The sequence below is a fragment of the Aulonocara sp. 'chitande type north' Nkhata Bay genome, linkage group LG8 (assembly GCF_057382095.1).
Source record: "Aulonocara sp. 'chitande type north' Nkhata Bay isolate Kocher_YH1m ecotype deep benthic linkage group LG8, A_spYH_male_GT1.1, whole genome shotgun sequence".
Classification (NCBI taxonomy): Eukaryota; Metazoa; Chordata; class Actinopteri; order Cichliformes; family Cichlidae; genus Aulonocara; species Aulonocara sp. 'chitande type north' Nkhata Bay.
In genome coordinates this window covers 22,048,786-22,073,240 of record NC_141351.1, presented here as the reverse complement: position 1 = coordinate 22,073,240, position 24,455 = coordinate 22,048,786, and the positions used below count along the sequence as shown (strand labels likewise).

The 24,455-nt window shown below is 40.8% G+C and overlaps 1 protein-coding gene across 2 annotated transcripts in view; it reads left to right on the top strand.

Annotated features, from left to right (window-relative positions):
- The window catches only part of thrab (thyroid hormone receptor alpha b), a 174,621-nt gene that overhangs the window by 25,038 nt on the left and 125,128 nt on the right, over window positions 1-24,455 (top strand). Inside the window, exon 2 of one of the 2 annotated variants that reach the window (XM_086304284.1) lies at window positions 2,533-2,615. The exons of the other annotated variant lie outside the window; for it this stretch is intronic. The gene's annotated coding sequence lies outside the window, so the exon portion shown is untranslated. The remainder of the gene's footprint in view (window positions 1-2,532; window positions 2,616-24,455) is intronic. 2 annotated transcript variants of the gene reach the window in all.

Genomic DNA, 24,455 nt, shown 5'->3' with positions numbered 1-24,455 from the left:
TGCCAAACAGAAGATTATGATGTAAAGATACCAAGTGTGTTCAGTTGTGTGTGGATATCTCAGTCAGAGCTTTGAACGTATTTCTTTACATGTCACATTGTTAACTACGCTCGGGAGGCATCTGTTTTCCGGACTTTGTTATTCTCTTGACATATAAGCATGTGAACGTATTTGTGTGTACGTAACAGTAGCGTCCTTAAAAAGGATCCTGATGTTTTGCACTGTTGACATTAGCTGTATTCAGATTATTGTTACTACTATTATACTTACTTATTTTTAACTTTTTGCTGTGATCAATGATGATTCTGAGGCCTCATTTACCTTGGAAGTCAAAGGAGAATCGCAGTGGGCAAGGCAACGACGAACTCATTGGATAAGGTCTTCAAATCTAAGGACATTTCTTAGCCGATGAAAACATTGATTTTCACTTTTTTTTTCTCCATGGGGACCTATAGTTGGGGAAAGTTTTCCTGGGGAAAACAGGACAGTCGACAAATTGTACGTGGTGCTGTAGAAGGATTTTATTAAAACCATAGACAGCCACCAGAAGGACCAACAAATCAATCTTGGAAGAAATCAAGCCATTAAACGTCACTGAAAAGACGAAAGATATGACACGCCAACTTTGAACATGTCATCAGAACAGAATAGTCATTAAAAAAGGACATCGTTATTGGAAGAACAGTAGGAAAAAGGCAATGCGTTGGTTCGGCGCCATTAAAACAATGACAAGAAGACTTCAAACTCACACAGGATCAATGTTGCTGTACAATCCACCAGATTTAGATTTCTGAGGTGAATCTTTGCAGAGCCTATAACATATCCTGCATCCTTGTAAAAAGAGGATGACTGATATTTTCTGGCTGGAAATCAAACAAGAGGAACTGACAGTACCGGACAGCTCATTGACAATAGTAGCGGGCTGTGTCGTCCCTACATGTAGTTGTGCATAAATCCCCAGGAAGGCCCAACCTTTTGCCTTCTTGTAGGAGTTGTGAAACTTGCCATGTCATTGGCATATTTTCTGACTACATTCTGGTTGAACTATTGTCTTCAATTTCAGAAACTCACATGCATTCATCTTAGCCTGTAGCCCCGCTCATGTGATGCTGTAAAACAGACTTTTTTTGTGCTTGTTTCTATTTTCACACAGTACACATTAATGTGGGCACCAACCTCTGCACCCCCCACCTCCCACAGGGTGTGAGATACAGCATCTTATGAACATGGGCATGTGTTAAACATTTTTGCAGTTTATATACAATTAAATGCTAATAGAGTGGGAGGCTGGAGAGTTGGAGGGAGTTAAATAGCTGAAAGCATGAAGTCATGCAGAGCGAGGATACAGAGGTCAGCACAGTTGTACGCATCGCCTATGGGGAGAGGTAGGCCATGGCTATACATGATTAGAGCGTGCGTGAAACTATTGTGAGCATAAATTTACTGGCATGCCTAGCTGAGCTATTGCGAGGCTCAATTATCTGTGGTTGTTCGTCCCATACTCTTGCATTCACTGCCTGTATGTATTAATTAATCATTTCAATCCCCCTTTTTCACGATCAAAAAATAAGCTAAATAAAATCGAGCCATTTTGAGTTGGCATTTTTATCAGACTGAGTTAGTGTTGTCCGAAACACAAACACACACAAAACATTATTTAATTTGCTTCTACCAGATCACTTCAGTTGATCTGATATAAAGGGCCTGTTCAGAATAAAACAACTCAATGTTAAATATAATTTACTTTAGTGGTCATATATAAAGACCAGCTCTATTATGCTTATAGCCTTTAGAAAAAGTGCAGGTATGCCTAGCGTGAATGCTCTCTCTCAGCTTGCTTTTTACTTGGCGTTCATCAGCATCGCCATGAGTGTGCAAGTACCTTGATAGTATGTGTTGAAGCATGAGTGGTAATTATTCAGTTTTTCTAATGCAACTGATTAAAATATTTAACTTGGCCGAGATGTCTGTTAATATTGCCTGGGGTCTTTCGTTTATGTACAGTAATAGGTGTTAATATTGAAAGGTCTTTTTGTACAAAGTGTAATGAAGCCAAGCAGACAGTAAAGCGAATATCTGCATAGTGTACTGGAGAGCTGTATACTCCATATACCTGCCCCTTTGAAAGTTCGGCAACATTCATGCTATAACGGCGTTTTGATGCCTTTGACCAAAGCCTCGAATTAGACAATTCATTTGGTTGAAGGATTAGACTGCTAAGCTTTTTAGTGGTAAGCTGGTCACATGAAGATCTAAAATTGGTTTTGATAGACAAGAAAACCTTGCGCCTCCTTTGGGGATTTTCCTCTCTTGAACTCCCAGACTCCTCCCATGTCATCCCTGACTTAGCAGTACATGCATGCTTCAGTGGCCATGTGGATTTGCTTGTGCTCGAGTTGTGGCTATCTGTAGGATTTGGCTCACAGGATTCCTCTGAAAGCCTTTTCACTCCCTGGAACTTTTGGCCTGGTGAATGTTTTGCTTTTGTTGGCAAAGACACGAAGAATCACAGATTGTCTCTTCTGATTGCAGAGTCTGCGAAGACCTGTGTTGGGATAAAAGCTGTATTCAAATCTAAAGAAAGGGCACTGAAGTGAAGGCAGCTGACAACCAAGGTAAGAAAAAGTTTGCATGGCTTTGTGTACAACGCTGGCGGCTTGTATTAACTGTCAGACTTCGTCAATGGGATCTGTTAGTGTAATGGTACTGTGATATATTGACAGTGAAAAGCCTGGTTGGTGGTTGGTGTTACTTTTCCACTGGAACACAGTGTCTCATTTCCACAGGTACAGAGTTGATGGGGTTTTTTTATGGTTGTTTTTCGGGAGACTTCTGTATATATAGTACATATGAACTGTACACTTATTGACTGGCACTGACATGTTTGTCAGGTTCCCATGGTTTCCACCTGTCAAGAATGTCCAGAACATTGGAAAACGATCAAAAATAATCTATCCAGAGCGTTTCCTCATCTTTCCAGACGAGCTATGTTAGCAAACCTGATTCTATTTGCCACCTAAGCACCTCAAGGGTCACATGTGTTGTATGAACAAGCTCCAGACTTCATTTACAAAGGAAATCGCATGCTAGATAGTTTTGCATTTTGCATGTGCTTAATGATTCTTACATATGCTGTTTCCTGTGTATGCAGCTTTTTCAGTGTGGCAAATGAAGGAAACTACACTTTGAGAACAATAACAGTGTGTTTGGGCAGTGCATTATGCGTGCTATGCAAACACATTCTCAACTGGTGCAACATCCCTGTAGGGTTGTGGAGGGTTGAGGAATCACTCAGTCTTGACAAGACAGTAAATGTGGACATGGTGGAATTAACCTTGTTCTGCAACACATTTTCTGGGCCAGCTTTTCTTTTTTGTCTGCTGGCAGCGGGTCAGCGTATCGTCTGACAGTTTACATTCCTGAAATTGCAACAGTCAACGATTTTCCCCAAGAGTGGTGTCTTGCACAGTGTTGGATTTTTGCCTTTTATCATAACTGCTACATGTTAACATGCTGTGCCTCATTGACGAGTCGTGTCTTTGATTCAAAGCGGCGTTCCTGATGACTGATGATCTCTTTCTTGCTTTATGCATGTTCTCACTGTCTAACACCACCCTGGTTGATGGAGTAATTGGAAGAAGTCTGCTGAATCCTAATCAGGTTTTGAGTCTGATACAGAAGAAGTAAAAGTGAAAGATTCATATGTAATGACTTCTGTTGGCTGAGGAGTAGGAAACAATCAAGCTTTGAGCTGCAACCTAATAAATGTTAACAGCCTGTGTCTACAATCAGAAAGTGAGAGTAACCGCATATCTAACGTTGATTAAATAAATGCATTAGAATGAGAGCTGGAGGCTGCTGACATTTCCAAGCTTTTATTTCTTTAGCTAATTCTCCAAATGCAGGTGGTCCCAGGTCAGAACTTGAAGTTGACAAGCTTGAATTACAGATTTGATATAAATCAGAGATTAACATAGAGACTCTGACATGTGGAACCGATATGGTGTTATTAGGTCCATTGTTTTTCTGAGGATTTATAACTCAGTCGGTCACAATCGGAGGGCGGCTTTGGGCACTGACGCATGGATCTATATCTTTACTTACTTTGGCTGATTACTGTCATCACTTTGCAGAGCCAAATTTCATTTTGACATTTGGGATAATGGCAGGAACATGCTCCTCTGCACTGTATAAAAGCATTCATACTGTAGATAAAGGGTAGATATGAAGCAGAGAAATTCAGGGTCCAATCATCTACAGCAGCTGAACGCATTGAATTAAAATTGTTAAAAAATGCTGAATGAAATTTTAAATAAGGTAGGGAAAAGTAGGAGAAGTTTGAATATTTTTGGAGATTGTACTATCTATATAGCTGAATCATCCAGGTTTGACTGTATGATGGTGGGTGCCACAGATGGATGTGCTTCTCTTTTGAAACCTAACTGCACATTGCTACGATGCCACGTTGTTGATTGTTTAGTGTGGGAGCACTCCTACACACTTACATTGATCTGAACACTTTTGTTTCCTTTGTACCCAAAAAAATGTAAAAGTTGTGTGATAGCATCTGGCTACGTCAAAGAGCTAACTAGCATCATAATTATTAGAAAGTTGTCAACTGCTGCTTCCCCATTTCTATAGTTCTCTAATTCTGTGTGTATTGTTAGTTGCTTTGAAGTTCTTCCTCTTTTTGATATCACATTGTTTGAATTTACTACATACAGTGGGAAAGTTACCCCACCTCCTACTAGTTTTTAAAGGTATAGTTACATAGTGAATAGGACATAAAATGGTCATTTTCGGTTGGATTTTATTGTACTCAAAGCTGAGTCCATTAGCCTGCATCACACTTTAAAATTTGTTTTAGTGACAGAAATAGTAGTTTTTGTAACAATCAATCCATCCATCCATTCATCCAACTATCCATGATCTGCCGTCATCTGTTTTATAAGGGGCAATAGTCCAGGCAGAGATACCCAGTAGCAGAAACGCCTAAAATACCTCACCTAGAAGACACCTGGTTAGGTGCCTGAACCACCTTCAAATAGTGGCTCTCTGAGGCCCTCTTGAATGACTAAGCTCTTTCCTCTGTCTCTCAGGCAGAGCCTAGACACCCTTTAGGTACAGACTGATAGAATGAGATCACAGCAGAAATGAGCTTTCTCAAGAGTAGGTGAGGATAGGAACGCAGATCATCTGGTAAATCTGCAGCTTTGCCTTCCTGCTCTTCACCGCAACAGACTGATACACAGTCTGCGTTATTGTTGTGTCGTGTCAATCTACTGCTCAAGTCTTGCCTCACTTGTGAGCAAGATCCAGAGATGCTCAAACTCCTCTACTTGGAAGAAATGGTTAGAAATCTTTCTAATAGCTTAAAATGTGTCAAATATAGGGCGTTATTACTTCTGCGTCATTACTTCTGACTAAAAAGGGTGGAACTGATATTTAGGTGTGGTACTGAGATTATGTATTTCAATTGCATTTTGATTAGAAACAGAATGATGACGTGACGCACATTATAGTAGGTATCAGTGCAAACATATCAAGTGCATTTTAGATACATAAAAAAACCCTTTCTAAAATGGGCCTGCCTTCTGACATAAACTTGAATAAAAGTTCTTGACTCAAATGGTCAGGTTTGCTGGCTGTGTGAGAACACAGATTACCCATAACACACAGATAAACTCTGTAACAGCAAGATAAATATCTGTAGTTGACAGAGCCTACCGCAGTTTATGAATTGTAGTACTGACTAAAAATGAAACGCTTGGCGTCTGAGTGTTTTGTAGTTTGCTAATTGCTATTAAACCAGAAACCACAATATAATCCTTTTCTAATTATAGTCAATTGACTTTTCTGTTGTGCTGCGCCGAGCGACTAAATCAAAACAAAGCAACCTCTGACAGCGGATTGAGCGTCGGGCATCGCCTCTGTATACCCTCGTGGCTCTCAGGTGGCAGAGAGAACGAGCAGATCCACTCCCTCCCCATCTGTCGTGCCCGTCAGGGGAATCACCTTCTCGCTCTGGCACACACTTGCAAACAGACGCACACACACATCCACCTGGGAATGCATTCACAGCTACAATCATAAACAAGAGCAAGCATAATCAAATGAGCATCCACAAGCTCACAGTCGCTGATAAAACAAATGGGACGCATTCCGATTCACGCAAAGATAATCTGTGAGCTTTGCTTATCTGCAGACAGGATGTACCTGGGGATGTGTAAAGCAGGATAGGCAAAGTGTGAGTGGGCTGAAAGCCAGTGGCTGAATTGCTTTTTTTCTTTGACAGTTTGACTCACCACCTCCCTGGGTAATCCCAGCGTTCGCTTTTGGACAACTCGCGTACCAAGCAGCAGTTTCACTTTGATTGAATTGAATTCGTCAGATGGCCATTCAGGCCTTTGCTGCCACTAACGGGAAGACGTAAACTGTATGACAGTCAAAGCTGCGTAGAAGAGAGACACAGTGACATTTAAACTGAAACCATTTCAGTCAGACAGATGAGCGTTCAGGCTGTCTCTGTATTAATGCTGTCTCCTTTTCTGTGACATTTGAATGAGCTTTTTTCCCCCTCCACATTGGTGATCAATAAAGTAACTTAATAACCTGCCTCGAGACTCTAGGACGATTGGACAGAATAGAGTAGCGTCAATTTAGTGCAGTTTTATTCTGCAAGGAAGCAAGGGATTCATTTGATATTTCCAGGAACAATGGAAACAATAACTGAATAATGACACTGACTAATACCAGGTGCGGGTTTACCTGCGTTTTGGCTGGAAACATGGCTGGGTGTCAGTGAAGCAGTAGAGACATGACACTGTTATCTTATTGTGGTTTTTTTTCTTTCTTTCTTTTTGTGCAGCGCAAGTGCTCTTTGCTTTCCAGCGTATGGGTTTATTGTGTTGTAAACAAGGGGCAGCTATAATGTTAGGCTGCAGCATTATCGAGGTAGCGTGTGTGGTATTTTTATGAAACTGTGTGGTTTTTAGGACGGCTCTCTCATTCACTCACAGGAAGTGGTTTTTGCCTCTTTTCTGCAAAGCACAAAATGTTCCTCTTTTGCAGGTCTCCTGATACTTATTTCATTCATTTCTTTGTGATCAAGCCAACATCTGTATTAAAGGCGAGCTCTGCTTGGGGTCAAAGCGGAAAAGTGCAAACCGCAATTGGTAAAGATTAGAAAGGTTTTGTGGTGTAACGTAGCTACCCCTGAGGGCCGCGTTTGTATTTGAACTGTAGTTTATTGGTGCTGCACAGAAAAAAAGATAACGTGAAATATATATTAAATATATTTTACCAACACAGCCTGTTTAGATTGTCTTTCAACTGCATTCTTTTCATTACATGATTTGTACTGCTTTGTTGTAGACATTGAAGATAACTGGCACAATGGCACAACAGGGAAGGAAATAGTACTCAGCACCATCCTGTCCTTTGTTTGTTGGCCCCACTTCAGTGCTAGACTTTTAATCTTCATATATGAAGGTGCTCTAGTTAAAAGTTAAAGTCCAGAGAAGCCTGCACTCACCGAGATGCACTCGCTCACCCTCTGAAATACTTGCTGTGTGGCCCAAACGCAAAATAAACAGACCAGACGAAAGACACACCGGGAGTATATTTCCCACTTCGAGCAGCACGGGGAGAAAGAAGTGACGAGAGAGGGAGAGCCTTGTTCACATACACTCACTAGCCATTTCATTAGGTATACTATACTTAGTATTGAGTGTGAGCCCGTTTTGCCCTTAATTCCTCATGGCATAGATTCAACAGTCCTGAGAGATTTTGGGCCGTATCGACATGACAGCATGTCACATTTCCTGCAGGTCTGTAATGTAAATCTCCTGTTTGACTACATCCTAAAGGTGCTCTGTATGATTGAGATTTAGTGACTCAGTTTCCTCAGCTGACAGGCGTGGCAGTCGGTGTGGTCTACTGGTGCTGTAGCCCATCTGTTTCAACATTTTGGGCGTATCCTGCATATCTTGGCTGTAATGAGTGGCTATTTGAGTTACTGTTGCCTTGCTGTCACCTTGAGGTGTCTTTAGAGATGCAGCAGTAACTCAAATGAGCAGACGCTCTTCTGCAACTGAGGTATGCAGACGAGCATCTGATTATTGCCTAATTATGGTGCTGTTGCTTATCACCTTGAAGCAGTCCTCTGAACTCTGGCATTAACGAGGCGTTTTTGCCCATAGAACCGCTGCGTACTGGGTAGGGATGGTTGTGTGGGAAAATCCCAGCAGAGCAGCGGTTTCTGATATCCAAATGTGTCTGTAATCACACAGTTGCTTTAACCTCTGATTTAAAATTCAAAACAATAGAAATGTAAAAGTGCAGAGGTGCTAGCCTGAGGTTGCACGGTACGAAACAAAGTAGAGCTAAACACAATCCACAGTTCTGATAGCTTGTTTTAATCGACCAGCTATCGCAAAATGAAAATCTGGATCTCATATCATAATTGTTTTAACATTTTCTTCGGGGGGAATAAAAGCTGCATCAGAAGAAGAAAGCCAAAAATAGATTCAATTCTGTAGCTTTAAGTCCTGCACAATCTCAACATTTTAACAATAAATGAACCAAAACTTCATTTGCAAATGCTTTTGAGGGACTCCTCAAACATGTTTACATTGACTTGTTTTGCTATCGTGTCACACTGTCATTGAAAAAAATGACGTTAGATTCATGTAAAATAGGCAGCAGCTCACTGCACAGGCAGTGCATTTTAATCGGCTACAGAACTGACTTCTCTTTTATATTCCTCCCACTTTGTAAGCCATGATTGCAGCCACATGCCATTGTTCCATTCAGATCACATACTGCAACACTAAGTCTTCACCAGGCTGCAACAGCTCCTGTCAGACAGCCAACTGTACTTCCTGGTGTGAAACAGATCTGATTGTATCGACTGCTATCTAGTTTCAAAGTAACAATGAGGCAGTTCTTTTAGCAACCCAAGCTGGAAACATTTTTCTAAGTTCACAGGTTTCACGGGGAGCTTGTGTTTCCATACACCACAGCGGCAGCAAATCTGACAGGAATACAAGTTTCTTTAAATGTTGACATTTTAATGCATCCATATAACAGACAGGTTAGTGGAGTCCTGAGGTTTTGCACACTCAAAATAACGAACATGGTCGTGCAGCTTTTTCCAAAATAGCATTAAACAGTCTGTCACGTGTCAAAAACCAGCCGAGGGGGCCAGAACTACTCCACTAATAAAAGTCATTAATTACTCTAATTTGTCTACTTTGTAAAAATCTTGAGCCACCCCCCTTTTCTTTATGTTTTGTTTCCAAGGAGCCAGACCCTCTTGTAATTTTTTAAGTGGTCTTGAACAATAGTTTTCTAGGATTTTTGAAAGTCTTTCAAAGATTTCTTTTGGACATTGGCTGGGATGTTTTTGTTTTTTTGACAAACCTGGATATGTGGAAGATAACAGAAGGTGTAAAAGGCCTCAAAATATCTACAGCAGATGAACAGTAGCTAAAAGGCATGTCCCTAAGAAACAGGAAAGATGCATCTAGTCCTTCAGTTGATCCACCTGCTGTTGAACGAAACCTCATCGAAAGTCACATCTCTGAATTGGAAGGAAATTTGGAACAAAATTACTTAATAACTGAACTGAAACAGGTGAAAACAGGTCTTATAGGGTGATTAAATCAAATCTGAAATTTTTTGGATCAAATCATCAATAATATGCACAGAGAAAGTCCAGGAAAGAAATACAACGTCTACAGCCGTCTGTAAAACACGATGGAGGCTTTGTCTTGGTTTGGGGCAGAATTTCAGCAAGTTTTGTTGGAGATCTTGTCAAAATCAATTGAATTATAAACTGTCATTGTGCAATATTTGAAGCAGTTTGTATTTAGAGGGATCAAAAGCTGCTAACGAAGACCCAAAGTTCCAAAGAAGAACTTTGAAAGCCCTTCGAGAAGCCTGGAAAACTATACCTGAAGACTATTTAAACAAATGACAAGAAATCTTGCTTAAGAGAGTTTAAGCTTTGATGAAGATTAAATGTAGTCATGCCAAATGTTGACTTTTAAGCTTGTTGAAATTGCTGCATCTGTTTCCCTATGAAAGAACTAAAACAAGTTGTCACCGCTTGTTTAAATGAAGGTAAAATGAAATTAATAGTTTCAAGTAATTGCACACATTTGATTTAATGGCTGTTTTATGAATACTTTATACTCCATTAAGCACCAAACCCCAGTTCACATTTCCCTCATGTTTATTAAATGGGTGGATTTAGTTCTTTTCCCTTAAAAAAATCAGTGCCCCCTCCCCACTTGTTAATGTTTCCGAAAGTGGTGTCAGTTGAGTCACGTAACAGGTGCAGCAGGCACAAGATCCTGCCCAAACATTTTGGCCCCCCCGCCATGTTATATATGTAGTATACAGTCCAGCCTGTCCCTGTGGTGCCAGAAAACACGCTCAGCCACACCAGACAGATCATTTTGCTTCTCTGGCTAACGTTGCCCTGCCTGTGTTTGGTCTCGCTGTCACGGTTCAGCTATATGGGACTATAGATAAAGGTAACATATACCTTGTGATGTCTTTCACCTCAAGCTAAGGACCAAAACATCTGAGCTACTGCTGCTTTACAAGTTTAATGAATACGCCTTCAGCATGGATAAGAAGCACTGTACATTAAATGTTGATTGGATAGAAAGTAGGTCATTTTGTTGCATAAGCTCTGAGGGAGTACATGCAAGAACATGCTGGCTTATATTTTTCTATACTGAGTGTTTATCACAGCATGTGGTAGTGGTGGTGGAGCGTTAGTGCACAGTGTTGATGTTAAATGCAGTTTGTGCCATCTGCCCATATATATATTTGTTATATATTTGTAATGATGTAAAGAGACAGAGAGAAGAAGGAACGATTAAAAAAAACTGACAGAGACGTTGGAAAGAGACTTGAGGAAGGGGAAGAGGAAAGAAGTGGCCTGTGACCGGTGGGCAGCGTTAACCAGTTGAGAAAAAGGCATTCCAGCGCTTTTGTTGTCGGGCCACAAATATTCCAGTCTTCCCTTCCTACTCCTTTGCCACACAAACAAAGTGAACTCCGGCAAAGGCGGAGAAGAGAGAAGACATTTAAAGGTCTCACATACAGTGGACATCATTGTGTCCCATCTGTTAGCTCTACACTTTGTTTGGCTTGAGTTTCAGCCATACATGTGTATGAGAGTTTATTAAAGACAGACTAAGGAGGAAATTGAGTCCAGCTTCAGAACTTTGTTTGCAGATATGAATGCACGCACAAACACCACCTCCCCCGCGCACACAGGCGAATGTGCGCTCAAATACGTCGAGTATATTCAAATGTATTTCTTAACCTCCTAAGACCCGAACTCTTCCACGGCATGCATTTTTAATTTCTCTTTGATATTTGGGCTGATTGGGGCCTGATAAATGTAAAAACAAAGAATTACCAGATTTATTTTTTTTTTTACCTAATTTTAGTTTCTAAGAAAAATGAGAGCCACATATGAGGATATTCATTTAAAATTTTGATAGAACAGTAGCAGTATGCTGTCCTCGTAAGTGGATATCAGGCCCTTTTAGAGCAAAATTGAGTATTTTGGTCTAAGTAACCCAAAATGTGATCTCCACATATGTGGACGCCAGGTCCTAGGAGGTTAAGCTTTCAAGCACATAGTGAGGAGATGGATGCAGGAAGGTACTGGTGCACCTTTTGTACTGTATTTGGATGAGTTCCAGGTCATTGACCCGAGTCCTCCACTTTCTCATTAAAGATACAATTCTAGAATCTGAGCAGACTCAGCTCAACATGCCATCACTACTAAAAGCCATATTGGGACATTTTCCCTCCACCACTGGAAGGAGACCTATAGGAGAGCAGATTGTGAAGTAAAGTGAATAATATTGACACAATTTTTTTAACTTATTGCTTGGTTGAACATTAACTGGGTATATGCTTTAATTTTTGGCAACTTGATGACAGCAACAGAGAAGGTATAAGCCCAAACGTATGGTTTCAGATTATATTACAAGTCTTATTTTCTCTCACTTTAAAGCCTCTGCTTTGCTTTGTCTTAAAGCTAGCTGTTATAACGGTTGCCATTTTTTTTTATTGTTTGATGTCTCGCTAAGCTGGCAGCTGATGAGTTATCTCCATTATATCAATTGCCCATGTGCCGTTTGGCAAAGTACCTAATCCAAGTCTGTCAGGGTTAGTTTAGCTGTAATTCTGCCAATGTGGTTTGACAAACTTCTTCTGTGTGGATGTGTTTGTGTGTGCAGGTGCTGTCAGAAACTTTGTTCAGCACTTGTCCGTTAGTCAGATAGGCCTGCAGTGCACACGCTTCTTTTTCCACCAAATATTTGAGAATCTTTAAGCTTTTTTTTTATTTATAATGCACCAAATCACAACAACAGCCACAGCCAACAGACGCTACAATAATACAGAGGAAACTCGAACAATCAGATGACCCCCTGTGAGCAAGCACTTGGCAAAAGGGGGAAGGAAAAACTCCCTTTTAGCAGGAAGAAAACCTCAAGCAGAATCAGGTTTAGGGAGGGGCAGTTATCTGCTGCGATGTGAGGGGAGAAAGACGGGGTAAAAGACGAGAGCGCTACAGATTAATAATAACTAAAGTTTAAATGCAGAATGTTGTATAAAAAAATCAGTATGGCTCATATTTCATTGTTTTTTTCGTTGCTAGGCTATTGAGATTAATTAAGTTGATTATATTCGTGTGACCCCACCTCACCCTAGATGATAATCTGTGTGTATGAGTTTCCATTTGGATATTGCTACAAGTAGAATAGGCGACTGATAATTTGGGGGTAAAAGATTTGGGATAAAAGAAGTTTTACTCTCAAGCAGAACAGAAAAGAGAAGCGACTGGAGACAAATCTCACAGTGAGTCAACTTTTGAACTATTAGCTGATTGAGATTTTCCTCGGATTTGTTGTGAGGATGCTGGATTATGGGATTGTACAAACGCAGTAAGCAGCTCACTTTGCAGCATGGGTTGTCTGTGGAGTCTACGGTGAAATCCGAAGAAATGATCAGCTCTGTGGGGTGCGCCAGAAAGAGTCTGCTCCCTGTTTTCATCCAGCTGTCCATTTCTCAAAGTTATTAAATTCATTTGTAAGAAGTTTACCCAACAAAGTGCACAGTAGCAGCTATAGCAGTGCTTCTTAGTGTGAATAAATGTAGCCCTAATGTGAGCCTGAGTATATACTGATCAGTCTTAGTTATTACACACAAAGCCTGGTGGGGTTAGGCTAAAGTGTCTTAGACTCGTTAACATGGCTCTTGAGCCATTACTGGGCACTTCTTGCAGGATGGTGGGACACACTGTGCTGCTTAGGGAGTGCCTTTACCATAAGATGGGTGGTGGGTTGTTTCATAACATGGATGAAAGACCCCCTAAGTGCAGAACACTTAACTGTGACTAAGTGATCACTGTTACTAACTTCACCTGTCAGGGATTTTAATCTGTGTCTGATCTGTGTGACTGTACCTCCCAGTGTGTGTGCCCACATTTGTATCAATTGCTGTAGTTGACTCTTTATATATGCCTCCCTGTCTGTTCGTAACCCTATTTGTGTTTGCGTCTTCTTGCGCCGTGTCTCTGAATGCGTCTCATTGTGTTCATCACTGCCCATGTGTGGACTCCCAAGGCTGTGTGAGTTCATTGTGCGTGTCTCCTCCTGTTTAGATAACGCCAGTGTTGTCCATACGCGGAGAGACAACTGCAGAGGCATACACTATGCATGCTTATGTGGTCAGAAGCCTATGTTTTATGGAACATACTGTACTGAGCTGCTCTGCTGCAGTAAAGGGGCTATAAATAGAAGGTGCTGATAAAGAGTAAGAAAAAAGGGGGCACGGTGTGAAATAGACTCACCAAGCCGGTTACTGTTTAAACACTCAGACAGGAGCTTAAGGAACACCAGACTGGGCTTAAACCAACACTACGGTAGATTATATAACCGTGAGCAATATTAAAAGCACAAGTATTCTCAGTATTGACTTTGAATTGATGTGTCTATATTTATAGTAGGGGTTTGGCTTTCATTACCTGACGTATTTATGATTTTCATTAGTGAAGGAACGCAGAGTCATATATGTTAACTGTGAAGGCTGAAACCACATTGAGGTCTGCCAGATAGGTTCACTGGGGGAACAATTCAACTATTCTTCACCAGCACAGTTGGCCAGCCTTACCTGGCATTTGCACCGGACCTCATTTTCATGTGTTGTTTTCAAAGGAGGACCTTTTTCGTCTTTGACTTTGTATGCTTCTGTTGTTTGTACAGTAGCTGCAGTCATCACACTGCACCGCCCATGCATTACCAATCCACAAACAGTCATCTCAAGACAGTTTATATTAGAAGTTAAGAATCTCAACAAAAGAGCTGCGGCGGAGAGAAAGTTCTCACTTCCAACAGGAAGACATCTCCATCAGAAACAGACAGAGAGACGGCACAGAGAGAAGTTAATAACACGCTGAAGTGGCATGTGAGTGGAAAAGGAACGCGCCATGCAGCATGGGAAGTCCCCCGAGCATCCTGAGCCTATAGCAGCATAAATCAGGGATAGTCCAGGCTCACTCGACCCAGCCCCTAACTGTAAGTTTAATCAAAATGAAAGTATTAAGGCTGATCTTAAAAGTAGTGTGTTTCTGTTTCCTGAACCACCATTTACTTGAACTGGTGGTGTGTTTTAAACTCACAGATGCCAGGAAGAACATGGGAAAGTATTTATTTTTAAGACAATACATTTTCAACTTTTTAAAAAAAATTTGGTGATTGGAGGATAGTAAAACATCTTTAGCCAAACCTTAACTTTGACCCAAGAATCTGGTGTGGTCCCGCTCTGAAACAGACCCTTGGAAAACCCGGAGAAACCCAAAACAATGACATAAATAATTTTCTTATTTATTTATATATATATTTGTAATTTGATTTAAGGATGATTATGTCCTGTCCAAAACTGAGAGGGGGATTAACAAACCTCACCCAGACTGATGAGCATCTGATGAGCATCTAATTAGCATCAGTTGGTTTAGTGGAGGCGCGCTGCCTGGGTGGCAAGATGATGCCCTCTCGCTCGCTCCTAATTCTCCAGGCAATTAACTCTGCTGCTCTGATATGAGCACAATCCAGCATCAAACAGATTGTGTGCTATGGAACTGGTAAGCAACTCACATGCACCTCTGCCGGGAAATGTCTGCAAAAGTTCAGGGATGGAGTGCATGTGCGAAAACATTTTCAGGACAGTTATGAGGGAATTTCCCTGCAGTGCAGTGTGGTCACCTCGAAACAGGACAAGTCGGTAATATATCACACCTTCTATCTATAGAAGCGTCATGATTTTAAAGAGCAAGTCATAGTTGATGATTTGTCATGACTACAATTAGTTTAAACACATTGAAACTGGCAGGAAATGCATTTTACAACAGCAAAGGTTTCCGGTCGCTGAGCAAGAGAGATGAGGGGTATCCTATCCCTGCCATGAGCGACATACTCAGAGGAGGAGGTGTTTTCAATTGTTTGTCCTCTGATCCAAAAGGTTACAATGGTTTACATGGATGGGCTCCCCTAGCCTTAGAAAAAGATGAAATGCAAAGAGAACTGTGGGCTTGCACACCCGCGGCCCTTCTTTTGTTGTCTTATCATGTTGGGATTTTATGCTTTCAGAACAATATGTTGCAAAGACAAATTGAGGTTTTTGCTCTCGAGTTTTGCAAAAGACGATACAAACATTTTTTGCTCTGGTGATGATCTGCAGAATTTATTGGAGGATATGACTAATGAAATAAGTAAAGTGAAGTTCTGGCTTGATAAAAACAAATTATCATTAAATTTGAATAAATCTAAACTGATGTTATTTGGAAATAGTAGTTTAAATACAAATGCAAAGATTCAAATAAATGGTGTTGATATTGAAAGAGTCAGTGAAAATAAATTTCTGGGGGTAATAATAGATGAAAAACTTAACTGGAGAGCTCACGTAAGATATATTCATTCCAAAGTATCACGAAGCATTGCAGTACTAAACAAGGCAAAACAGGTATTCGACAGAACATCACTTCATATTCTCTACTGTTCACTGGTTTCACCATACTTAAGCTATTGTGCAGAGGTCTGGGGCAATAACTATAAAACCACATTACATTCACTTTTTACTCTTCAAAAGAAAGCAATTCGAATCATCCACAATGCAGGTTATAGGGAACATACAAACTCACTATTTTTGCAGTCTGAAATATTGAAAATTGACGATATAGTGAAATTCCAAACAGCACAAATTCTATTCAAAGCAAAAAATAAAGAACTGCCAGGTAATATTCAGAGTATGTTTTTTTTGAAAGAAGGAAGTTATAATTTAAGGGGTTTTTGTAACTTCAAAACAATGAAGGTACGTACTACAAGAAAAGGCTTTTGTGTTTCTGTTCACGGAGTGAAACTATGGAACAAACTGAATATGGAATTAAAGCAATGTCCAAACATAAAACTGTTCAAAAAGAGTTATAAAAATACGATCTTCTCGATCTATAAAGAAAAGGAAAATATTTAAATTAAGTGAATGTCTCTATTTAAAAACAAACAAACAAAAAATTCATGATGTGATATTATAGTATATAGTATATCAGAAATCTGTTCACTATTTTTATTACAAATTATATCAGTAAGGAAGCTGACTAAATATTCACTGATAATTTATGGGACAGGGGTGGGATTAAATAAGTGTATACTTCTTCCCACTCCCTTTCAACATGTAAATTAATCAGAATGGTTTTTTGTATGTAATTTGTATAGTATTTTTTTCTCTCTTATTTCTTTTCTAAATGTACTTGTATATTGTTCACATGTTGAAATAAATTACCAATCAATCAATCAATCACTGAAAAATTGATCCCAGATCTGTTCAGTCTCACTTTCACCTGCCTTGCTTTTCCACGAATCCTTGGCCTTGATCTTCCCTAGTCCCCCCCTTTGCTTCTACCTTCTGCTGTGCCTCCATAACACTCCTTCAGATTTTCTTTATGCCTTTGTGTTAACACATGCGATACATGCACGCGCATGCACATTCAAACCATATCCATTTGGCTCCCTGCACACACTGCACCCCCAGTGTTCCCATTTGGAATTCTCCCATCCCCTCATTTCCAGAGTCCTGTTTTACCATAGCAACACTAGCATGTCTGAGCTCAAACACACATTTCATATTCACCACACTTCGCCCTCTCTCTTTCTCTTCTTTAAAGCCTCAGTTCTGGGCCTGTTTTTCTGGCCAGCTCCCCGCTTACTGTGTTCCTTCAGGAATTTTGGCGCAGATTCAAACATCTTAAATCAAGTACAGGCTGCCACAGCAGCCCGGGCCCCTTCGCTCCTCGTCTTCCACCCCACATGTTGACCCCAGGGAGTATTTGTGTGCAGAAAGGGGGCTGATAATCAGGCCACTGACAACCTGTCCCAAGAAGACTTTGCCGCCTGTCACATCCCTTTCCCCCCGTCTCTTAACTCCTCCCTGTCCATCATTTTCCCACTCTTTTCCCTTCAGTTTGTTTTGTCACTATTGGATAGATTAACATTTAACTAACACTATCTCAGTCTCCTACAAGGATGGCTGATTTTGTAGTCCCAAGTTAAAATTTCAGAGAGATTAACATTTTATATGCGTCTGTGTATCATTGACGCCCAAGCACAAAGTGTATCAAATTGAGCAATCAGATTTTTTTTTTTATTATTTTTTGTTAGTGTCTGTAGTTAGTGTTTGTGGGGTTTTTAAACTTTAATCTTGATCTACTTGGAATTTCGTTTTGTATTGTTGCAGAAACATTTCTTATAAACCAATGCATTTGTTTGAATATCTTAAAGCGGTAGCCGGGTACATATTTCACCAGTCTGGCTCGATGAAATCAAGAGACTGTTTTAGGTAGACAGCGTCCCTACAAAGTCAGATTTTCAAACCTTTCCTTTGGCAGTTTATGCATCTGGATTGTTTTGGGGTGAGATTTCCAGACCTCGAATGTCTGTTGAAATATCTGCCTTCGTTTATAGATATAACACAAAAAGACAGCACACAGCTTTTATATTTGAAAGACTTATGAAAGATTTTTTCAGAATTCATCACCTGATTATCTGCAGTCACTGCTAAAGCAAAAAAACCCAGTTCCTACGTGAAACTGCTCACATTGAGTTTTATGAATTTAATCACATTAATAAAAACTTAATTTGTTTAAATCAAATTGCTAAAACCTCGTGTATTTTATTTTAGTTTAATGGATTAAAACGGTGTCATTTGACCTGCAGTCGCTTCCATTCATCTGCAGTAATTTGCAGAATGAACCCGAGGAGAGATCACATGCATCAAAACCTGTTTCAGTGTTTAAAGAAAGAGTAAAAAAGTGCAATTGGCAATCTAACGATTCTCTCTACTTTTGTGTCTTTTCTCCAGGGCTCATTCCCGCTCTGCTTTTCTTATTTGTGAGGGGGGGAAAGCAACAGCTTCCCCCCAAAAGTCAAGTGGGAAGAAAGTAATTCTACAGATGTTGTCTGCTGGAGCCCAAAGTTACTTTCTCCTTCTTCCTTCCCTTTACCTCTTCATGACCCTCTTGAATCATTTACTCATCTACACTTTGTTTTTCTCTTCCATACGGGACATCTGTCTGGTTTTTATATGCTGATTAACTAACTGCCTTTAATTTTTTTGCACTGGTGTAACACTAAGATCTGCTAAGCTGTGTGGACAAAGGAGGCCCTCTTTTTGTTCTTTCATGTGGTTTTGTGTACATGAGACTGGACGTGTATAGAGCTACTCGAGACACTATCCAAGTTTTTTTTCCTTCATATGCGAGATGCTCATATGACAAGCCTGCTGCACATTAGTCCGGTGATTTACAGAGTTTGGCTGTGGCGCCAACCTCACCCCCTCCTGCTTCGACTCTCTCGCTGGTTCATCCGTCTTTGGTTGTCCATTGTATTTGGTCTGGTTTAGATTCTCAGTTTGATGGCTTCACTGCTGGAGAGAGAACACATGTGCGAAGCGGATGTGTTGCCTCGCGTTTTCACAGCCAACTCCCTCACATCTCGGCAGCTGTCGTTGTCACATTGAAAACTAGAACCTAATATTTTTCATGCCTTTTATGCGCTACATGGAATGGCACTGCATTCCCATCAACATTTAAAAATAACATCAGAAATAATCCCAAGGTGCCAAGATGAAGTCGGAACAGACAGACGGCTCTGAGCTTATGATTACCATATTTTCAATGGGGACTCTGTCCTTGTGGCGTTCATGGCTTTTAATGGCCATGCATTCATTTAGTCTTACACAAAGGCATCAAACTAATGTAGGCTGTAACGGACTGGCGTGTTTCTTTTTGTTTTTTTGAACAGAGTGTGTGGCTTGAAAGGCTTTGGACATCAAGTTGTCTGTCAAGACACTTTCTTTGTTACAGTGAAGTTATGCTGGTTTCTGTTCTCAATTGGTGAGGCTGTCCTGATCTATTCATCATCCTCTTCTGTTGCCATTCAGTGTACAGTCATCATTTACAACAGTTCAAGCCTATTGTGGTCTCTCTTGGAAACCAAACATGAGTAACAGACCTTTCTTGATTGGTTCAGGAATCATATTTTTTTCCTAGTTATTATTAAATTGGAAGTTGTCCTGCGTGACCTGATTTTTTATTTTTTTTTTTTTTTTGCAGTGTATGCAAGGCTTGCCTCTTTCCACATCTCTAAACAGCAGCCAGCATTTCTAGTCTAATCAGCAACTCTGTTTGTCAGCTCAGTGCCCACAGCGGTGGCATCAGGAATGGGGACGTCATCTTCCTACTTCTTCTTCTACTTCTTCCATCTCTTCTTTAGTTTTTTTCATTTATCAGCTGATGAGTGAAAATGACTAAGCTCTGCTCTGTAAATTATTTACTTGTAAAGCAGGGATGGGCATTGAAAACTAGCTTTTTCTGTAAATGCAGTGGCGTGTTGCCTAACGTATTTATCTCTCTGTGTTATGGTCCGTCTAGGTGTGGCCAGACCATAACATAAGGGTGATCCATCCCCGTCCGACCCCAGCGGCACATCACACAATTACTACTGTTTGATGGTGATTTATTTCCAATGAGTGGATTAAAAAAAAAACAAAGAAAAGGAGCGAATTATAACTGTGGGGTGGACCTAATGCCAAAATAACAAACAGAAGGAGCCTATCACAAGGATAAATCAAACTTACCTACTCAAAAAGAATTAAACCAAACGACTGCAACTTAGCCCCCTAACTAACAAAAACATGAGAAACCTGTAATCAAACAAAAGGGCAGTCCACTCCTATATGCTCCTGTATCAAACAAACATGGCTAGACAGGGAACACAAAGTCTGCCGGTTGGGAAGGGCCGAGGATGAATGACTGGCCATCCATGGTGGTGTCATCCAGATCATTAGCCAATCTGTATGGTCCGTCCCCTGGATCCACCAATCACGGAGAGGCACCTGCAGACTCAGATTTACATATGAGACAGCATTACGACAACAGTCGTAGCACTATGTAAAAAATAAACTAAACTTAAAAAATAAAAAAGTGCAAAATTGCTGAATAAGGACAACGCAGTTGACTCCTCTGGAAGTCTCCAAGCGATGCTAGATAATCTAGTATTGCTAGCTCTTCTCACTCACCACCACACTGGGCGCACTGATGCTGTTTACTTTTTTGTTCATTCATACGGCGTTCTTCATCTGATTGCTTCATGTAGATCCGTCGGCTCACTAGTTTTGTCTGGTTTAAAACAAAAATAGTCCCCAATAGGCTATTTAGGCTTTTTTTCTTACAGTAAATGACTGTGTGGTGTGAACGGGCATACCCCGAGGCTAAACTACAGTCTTGGCCATGAGCTAGTACAGTTTGTTGTAGGTTTCGTTACAGAAATCAGTCTCTAACTGGCATATGTTTTTGGTTTCAAATATAATCGGTAAATTGAGTCCTCTGTGCTGTTGTACTGTCCCTGGTTGAGTGGAAACATCACTTGTTAGTGATTAGCTAAGGCAAAAAGAAAAAGAGCATAAACCTTCTGGCAAAAGTAAATTGGCAAACTTGAACAGTATGTCAGACTGAGTGAACCAGTTGAGACAAAAAGGCCTTTTACAGTGCAGAGGGAGCTCTTTCATCTGTTCCGTGACCTTATATCAAAATGTTGACATTCCTGGCCTGACCTTCTTTATCCCGCACCTGCATATCTTTATCTTTTATTGCTTATATTGAATTATCTTTTAATATTCTCCATTGACTGTACAGTAGGTATTCTGTCTCTGGGTATCTTCTCCAGAAATGTCTCACATTTGATATGTTGCTCTGTTGGTTTGTTAGCCAACAGAGCAAAAGCAGCAGGTCTTCTGAGCAGATCTCTTAGAGTTTCCATAGATTTGATCACAGATCAAGTATCTGTCACATCTACAGTTCTCTGGCAGAGATACCCGAGCCAGGTAAAACGTGGCAGTTGATGCGTTGAGCCATCATTACAGTATGTACAAAATCAGTGGAATCAAGTTTTCTGTAAAACAAACAAACAACAAAAATGTCAAAAAACAAAAACACAACACATCCGTTTAGGTTTTAGCATCGTCCAAATAAGTTTTAATGTTCTTTGGTTATAATTACATTTCATATTAGACAGTGCGATTGTGATCTTTGCTTATCCAGCAGAAAAAAGTCAGACTTCAAGGGTCATGTGATCCACTGTTTTGTTTGTTTGTTTGTTTGTTTGTTTTTCCAGTACACTGGTATAAAACCTAAACAGCCGTCTGGCGCTTCTTAACAACAGACCTTTTAGGTAGATTTCCCACAACTTGAACACCAAGATAATTGGGTCACAGTGCTGATTTACAAGCTCATGCAAACTTTTACTTCAGTGCTACAATTGCTTAAGGTATTACATAAAGCCTTAGAGAGTGCACTTGTACAGTAGTGAGCACTGCATCTCTACAGGATGTGGTTGGCTGTCCGGTGTTCTACCTTCTACTAAATGCATGACACCCTACAGTATCTACGTTGCGGTTGGCAGCTTTGTTGTTGCTATGTTTTTTTTAACGCAACAGCACTACATGTGTATCAACCGCAGAGTTTGATAGCGCGATCGATCAGACCATGAGGTGGCAAACGCTCTCGCTTTTTGGTGCCGCTTGTCAGATGCCTGTCTGGTTTCCCCGAGGCGTCTCTACTCTGCTGTTGTCTGAGGCAGGCGGAGGGAGGTAGCAGTGTGACAAAGTCAAAGTTAGATCAGATCAGCCTGGAAATCTTTTTCTGCTCGACACTTATGAAGCTACAGTAAGCAAGTACTGTAAGGCCCTGTGCAGCTGTGTAGCTGGGAAATAATATGGTGAATTTTACAGAGTGCATTTAGCGTGTTTATTTAAATCCTGCTGTTGAAAATGCTCAGTGAAGGTATTTTCAGTTGCCAACATGGTTCTTTAACAGGAGTCAGTGGAAGGACCAGGGCAAGTTGTAATGAGCAGAGCTGGCTACAGCTTGTGGTGTTTTCTTGTGTTGACTGCCCCTGGGAGGGGTGGTAACATTATCCTCACTTCACCTGTCTCTTCTTTGCTCCACTCCTTGGAGCCCATTCCCTTCTATACAAACACACATACAGGGAAGACAGGTTGCTAGTTATGGCAGGGTAACAGCCACCTGTGGTCAATCTAGAATCACTAAATACCCTTTAGACTGTGGGAGGAAGCTGGAGAGAACCCACAGAGGCAAGGGAAGGACCCCAGCCAGTCGGTGGATTCAACCCCAGAACATTGTTGCTGTGTTGCTGACCACTGTGCTGCCTGCTTTACCTTATCTACTGTCATTTACTGTATGTACTGTTATTATGGTTTATGTTACTTTTTAAGATAGTCATAGTTTAAAATGATGAAATCAGCATATCTAGAAGTAATCCTTGAGACAAAAGGTTTCAGACTTCTCTAAACTTTCGGGTTTTTTTTTTCTACTTTAGGCTCTTTATGATGTCACTAAGAGCAGATAACCCCATGGTCATCTCTTATGCCCCGTCCACCCGTCATTCATACTTTCTAATTGTGAGATGCAGCCAATTAGATCAAGCACAGTTCAAAGGAGTGGGACGGTTGCTAAAACGAGCAACTTTTCAATTCTCGACAACCATTAATTTATGACTCTTCTGTGTCCTTCAAGATGCTGTCACTTCATAACCATTACAGATAACCAGTCATGAATGAAGTGTTACTGAGAACATGCAAAGGTGACATCTAATTTTGCTGACGCTTTCATGGCTGACAGCGAGCACAGCCCTGGTAGTTTACAAAGGACAGTGTTATGAAGGAACAAAGTATTTATCAGATCAAAGAAGAAATGAACAAATCCAACCAGACGTCTGATGCTCAACGCTGGTGCTTGGTAGGTTTTAATATCTGGTGCTGTGGATGTGTTTGTGTACTAAAGTGTCCTGGTTGAACGTCTGTGCTGTTAATGAGAACTGGGCTTGTTTTTCATTTTGTTGGAGAGATACTGTTTGGCCGGTTTGCTGGGTTTGGGTTGTGCTTGACTCATGCAGCATGTTGTTAGTTCTAGGAGGAGCACTGCCCTGACCTCACCCACAGATGAAGAAGTGCTAGACCAGGTGACTGACTGCAGGGTGCACAAATATACCTCATACCAGAGGGAAATCTCTTTCATTGTCTGTGGTCTTGTCTCCTGTTGTAATCGCAATCATCAGTCGAAAATTTGAGTGACCTTAGGGTCGCCCACTTTGAGCAGCTTGTTTGTTTCTCAGAATGGTTTATGGATGGAAAGAGACCTAACTATTGGCTGAGAGGAGGCAGGACATCCCAATCTGCGTCCCCTTCAAACGTCCACTTTGGATTACACGTCCTCAGACTTCATTTGTTACTGGAAGCAGCTAGCTTCACTCTGTCTGAGGGTTAAAAAATACATAAATTAATAACAGCATTTCGGAAGCTGAATGCTGAACTGCTAAAATCATCCTTTTAAGTGTCTCAAGATGAATTTCACCTAAACCCTTTACCTCATTGCTCCCCTGCACAGCGCCTCTGCAAATCTGCTTCGTGATAAAGCAGAAAGGCTTTTAAAATATCTGTGCGTTCAGAGAGAGCCTGTTATTAGCTACTTTGATCTTCCTTTTAATTACCCCCTGCGGCTCCCTCTTTAACACTGTTAGACGTAAAAGGCCACAGTTACATCTGACCTGCAGCCGGCTCTGACACAGGCCGATGTCTGTGGCTTCACTTGTTGAAGATCTTGCTGTATTGTGGCATGGAGTTGTGTGCATAGAAGAATAGGCAGCAAGGTAAACTGCCTTATATCATGGTGAAGTCCATAATCCTGGACTGTACACACCAGGACGCCGTTCAAAGGAGGAGATAAGCAAAGACAAAGGTTGTGTTTACACTACGTTCTGCTACAGAGTTCAAGTTTTAAGTGAAGCAAAGCA